Source organism: Olea europaea, chromosome 11, assembly GCF_002742605.1.
Source record: "Olea europaea var. sylvestris chromosome 11, O_europaea_v1, whole genome shotgun sequence".
NCBI classification, from domain to species: Eukaryota; Viridiplantae; Streptophyta; class Magnoliopsida; order Lamiales; family Oleaceae; genus Olea; species Olea europaea.
In genome coordinates this window covers 2036222-2041895 of record NC_036247.1, presented here as the reverse complement: position 1 = coordinate 2041895, position 5674 = coordinate 2036222, and the positions used below count along the sequence as shown (strand labels likewise).

The following is a 5674-nucleotide window of genomic DNA, read 5'->3' as shown; positions in this document are numbered from 1 at the left end:
CTTCCATGTTGTCTAAAACTGGTTTGCACTATACTTTTTTTGAAGCAATAAGTGGAATGTTATTCTTACATGATCAAAAAGTGATACATACCTTTTTCTTGTATGCATCGTTTACAGGTGACATGTAACCTCCAATGACACAAAACCCTTCTGAATTTAAGGCATCTTTCGCCAGCTCTGAGCATAAAACAAGAAAAATTTGTTCAGAACAAGAGAAAATTAATTAGTGTCAACCATCAACTTCACAAGCACACGCCTTTTATTTACTGCACACAACCAAATATGACTTGTCTCCAGTAGAAAAATAGAAGAATGCTAGAAAATAATTGCTTTGAACTCTCCCCCCATCCACCATCGAAAAAGAATGAACACCTCAAGAATAAGATGAAAGATAAATTTTGAAAGAATCGCTCATGATTTTATAAGAAACATTATTGAGGTCATGAAGCTACTGACCAAAACAACGTAAGTGCATATATGTAGGAGGATTGAAACTTCCACCTGATACAAGAACCACATACATTTTTCCCCTGCGAGAGAGAAAACGCCATTAGGATGATATAAAACAAGAAATGAAAAGAGACCAGTCCTATCACTTGACAAACCCAAAAAAGGCGATAACAAAATGGCAGCTTCTACAATATATAAAATAGCCTAATAAAAATCAACCCACCACTTTGATTTCTGTTTCCCTAAAATCAGCTGAAATTTGTCGAAATAAAAGTGAAAAAAAAATTTAAAAATAAAAACTTAACTGAATACAATGTCAAAATAGTTAAAAACGAAATTTCATCACATTAGTTGAAAGATTGATATAAATAGATAAAGAGAACAATTCTGAAAAACTGATAATAGGCTAAAAATTTACTTGGCTTCTGAACTTGAAACTTCATCTTGATTCATGCACTTTAAAGATAATTTATCCAGCGGCAAAGCTACGGCTGCATTACTCACAAAATAGTTTGTAGCATAATCCCCCATCAAAAAGGAAAAGGGGCAAATTACAGAGGGGATGAATGAAAAAATATGGGAGAGACATGTGAAGAAAAGAACACAGCTCTTAATCAAATTACCTGAATCTGGAGCAGCCATTCTTCAGAAATTGTTGGTTACGATAGAGTCTTCAAATATAACCTGTGGCGGAGCCAAACTTTTTTACCTGGAGGGGGCACAAATTAAGTTGCAAAGAAATTTGAAAAAATAAAAAATAAAATTTGAAACAACATGAAAGCAATGAAACGTTTTGTCGCTCTAAGTTTAGCAAGACAATTCCAACGGATAAAGGTATAGCAACTCTGTATATATTAAGTCCTTGAGTATAGATAGTTGGAGAGATCTGCCATGAATTTTCTTCCTTGAGAGCAACACCAGGAATGCAAGAGTAATGACTCATTAATGCACCAAAAATCGCTCCTACCACGATATGTTGGTGCGGTTAAAATCAATGTGGTGATTAAGGTATCTATATAGTTTATTCTTTCAACGCAAAGATTTTAATGCATTCCTGTGCCGAAAGCAGCTAAGGGATTTCGTTCTTTACATGTACATAATAAGGTTTTTAACCCCTGCTGGAATCGAATGACTAAAATCTAAGCAATCGGTTAAATAAATTAGCACAGGAGATGTATAATTATACAATTAAGTAAACAATACTATAAAAAAAATTCATTTTTGCCTTCCCAATAACAGAGAAATCCAGTCTCTCTTAATTTTCCTAAAGGTAACTGATTTAAACATCACTAGTCGGAGATCCAAATGCAAGGTATTTGCTCCATCAAACATGAGTCAGGGTACAATTAGTAATTCATTTTTGTCTCAATCCCTTCTTATATTCATGTTGTTTCTGAATTCTCTAAGCATTTGACAGATTCAATTTTTAATCTCTTCAACAACAGCGGAAGTATTTGTTTAATCCATTCAACATAAGGTAACAAACAATTCAAATTAAAACAATAGGGGGATGAGGGATTATATTACAGAGAAGATATAAAAAGAAGATCCAGTTACTTGTTGGCTGTTGCCGATTGCGATGATCGAGTCACAGAAAGTCGCAAGTTGCAGTCTCGCCTTCACCCTTCAAGTCTTGTTAAGCTCTGCAGGAAGCGGGTGTTTACCGGGGGAATTTGACCGTTTAGCCTAACTAGACAATATTTGTTTACTGTTAAAACGCAAAATATTTTAGTTGATAAAATAACAAAATTCTCCTTTATTTGTAAATTTAATATCCTCTAATTTTTCTCATTTCACCCATCATTTCTCCTTCAAATTCAATTTAAAACACTATTTTTTATTTTTTAAATAACATCTTCTTCTCATTTTCATCTTCTTCAATTTTAAGTTCTCAAAATTACTATAATCTATTTTCTTCTCTTCAATCATCATTCTTGTTGCCCTAAAATTATATTCTTCACTTATTTTGAATATATTTTGAGTATTTGAACAAGAGTTTGGTTAGCATATCATTAATATTAAAAAATCATATTTACATTTGAAAAATAAAAAAGATGCTCTTAGAAATCACATCTATTTTGTATTTTTATTATTAAATATATTATTAAATAATATTTAGTTGGTATTGTTTTTGTATTTAGTGTGCTTTTCGTGTTATCTATAAACATGGGATGTACTAGCACTCCAACTGTGATTTGAAATATAAAACACCGTTCCAGTCGTTATGTGAAGTAAAATGACAATACAGTAATTATCTACTGTAGTTAGATTTTTTTACTGACATAACCTATAATAATGGACTCACTAATGTATATAACACAAAAAGATTGACTAGTCACAAAAAATGATTGATATGATATAACTTTTACATTATTGAGAAGGTGAAAGTAGAAGTCATCACACTCATATGTGTTGATTAAGTTAATGAACATATCTATCAACTTTTATACGTATAATGTACATATTACAATATAAAGAAGTTCGACTTATTATTTTTCAGAGAACAAATAGGTCATCGTATTTATACAAATAACAACACAAGTGTTGCTTTCGTGTCCAGTAATGACACTTGTGTCGTTTCGAAATTTTTACCTAATCCAATTTTGTAACAAAACAACATTTTAAAATGGACTCCTTAACGTATGTAACATAGAAAGTTTGATTCATAAATAACATAAATGAGTTCTATTAGGTCAAAAAGTGTAATTGGCGATTCTGTAGACAAAACGGACTAAATTATATAATTGTAAAAGTCATGGATTTAATTGAACATTGGTGTAAAAGTTAGGGACTTAGAGTGAAATTTCTATAGATGAGGTAAATTAGTGTTCGAGTTGTTGAAGGAGCCCAAGATGTCCAAGAAGATCACACAAGATCATCGGAATGCAATTGAAAGTCTAAAGGATATCAAAGAGCCGCACAAAATATGTTCCGAATTTTCAGTCATAACTTACAATGAATTTTTCACATAGAAAACGTTGGAATTTGGACAAGTCTATTTCCAGAAGAATTGTAGCCCTTTGAGTTATATTTACAAAGCAACTTGAATCACTTCAATCGGATATCAGACGAGAAAGTTATGATAAAAATACAGACGATAACTCAATGTCGCTCGCTTCTTGCTAGCATTTCGCTCGAGCGAAAAAAACAGAATACCTCTCGCTCGATTCTTGCTGGAATCTTTCTTGAGCGACACTTCTATGCGGCAAAAACCCTATTTCACATTTTTGAAGTATTTTACTCGACTCATACCACCTAGATACCTTCAAATATAAATACCCAAACCCTAGTTCGAATTTTAAGAGGTTGCTACATTATTTTTTCGTTGCAAAAGATATTCATAACATCTTTGAAAAGATCCAAGGTGCAATTAATTGGAGATTTCATCTACATCAATCTTGTGATCCAGCAACCATTGTTTTGGGTAAAAACATTAAATCTACATAATTCAAAACACCTTACTTACTTAATCTATTGAAGAAGGGACTCTCTCATTGGAGAATTGGGAGAGGTGGATTAAGGCGCAGTTACAAGCACAAGAACGGACGGTTCTTGGTGTTCCACTTGGTGATACAATCAGCTAAGGACCAGGAGGTTGTAGTGGACAGCAGATTGGGCCGCAGGAGGTAGATCAGGAAGTCTAGCAAGAGGCTAGAAGTATATACAGCAGTAGATTGTGAGACTGGAACAACGGGTTTGATTAGGTACGGAATTTGGTATAACTTGTACTTATTGAATTGGTACAGTGGAGGTAACTGGCTTGGTCTCAGAGTTTTATCCACGTTGGGATTTTTCCGTCATCATATTATTTGTTATTTACTGTTTTGCATAATATACAAACTGTGACATTTTAACATAGATTAATTGACTTGTATGATTAATCACATAGACAACTAATTAAAGTAACTTGTTGCTTTAGTTAGATTAATTTCGCACGTAAGGTCAAATTGGTTAAAGTGAAATCTAGAACGTAAACTTGGTAACGCATAAAATTTGAACTTAATACTGTATCACGTTAATCGAACTTTCTAACATATCTAAGCGTTCTAGGTCAAATTTTTTTCAAGTTCCACTATTGATTCTTGGGACATAGATAAGGCGTGGCTACTTATATGTGTTTGCACATATAGCCCCTTGTTTGAGCCTCATTTTTCATCAGAATACATTATTGAGCAGTAATTTGATCCCATTTTAATTACTCGTTCTTCAATAAAATATTATTACATGCAAAATAAAAAAATTCTTATTTTTTCACCACATATTCTCCATCATAACATTATTACAAAATTCATTTTTCGAAAAAAATGGGGGCTCAAATAATCCCATAATGGCACAAATGTCGTTTTCATTTTAATAACAGTACTTATACTGTTCTATTGATTGTCCTACATTTTTGTTAATATCTTTTAATTTAAATGTTTGCGTTTCAATTATACATTTCTTTTTAGTTTGTTGTTGTTATTCCATGATAATGACACGTGTTACGTTATTAGAAATATACGCATCCATGAGAATAACACAAGTGCTGTTACTGAACTTCTGAGAGGGAGATGAGAACGACATAAATTTTGTAATGTTTGTTACAAGTTTTCATGAAAACAGAACAAACATCATTATTTAGATGAAAATTTGCATGATTTGTTAGACGGTCTAATGTTTGAGATCGTTGTGCTGGAATAAAATCAAAATATAAAAGAAATCAATAGAACGACACAAGAGTCGTTATTGAAATGAAAACGGCTCTTTCGTCGTTCTATATATAACTATGAGTTGAGAAATGTGTTTATTAATTGTCAGTCTAGCTTTACATTGATGGCAAAATTGTCACTATAATTGTAAATTTACTTGTACATGAGAGCGACACTTATGTCGTTACTAAGATGAGAACGTTTATAAGAACTTTACAACTATTATTATACTTGTAAACATACTTGTCTATGAGAATATTACTTGTATCGTTATTGAGAAAAAATGTTTATGAGAACGACATAACTGCCATTATATTTGATTTATAAGTGTCCATGAGAATAGCACAAGTGCCGTTTACAGCATTTAAAAAGTTATTGAGAATAGTATCAATGCTGTTACTAAGATGAAAAGTTTTAAGAGAACAGTACAAGTGACATACATAAATATAAACTTCTATTATTACTATTAGAATTGCACAACTTAAGGCATCCAATTTTAAAGGTCGTTTGTGTTGAAAACAAACGAAAATAAAGGA

General features: G+C 32.0%; 1 pseudogene; it reads right to left on the bottom strand.

Moving 5' to 3' along the window:
• LOC111402931 overlaps positions 1-2162 on the bottom strand; it is a 5382-nt pseudogene extending 3220 nt beyond the window's left edge.
• Between the last annotated feature and the right edge of the window lie 3512 nt (positions 2163-5674).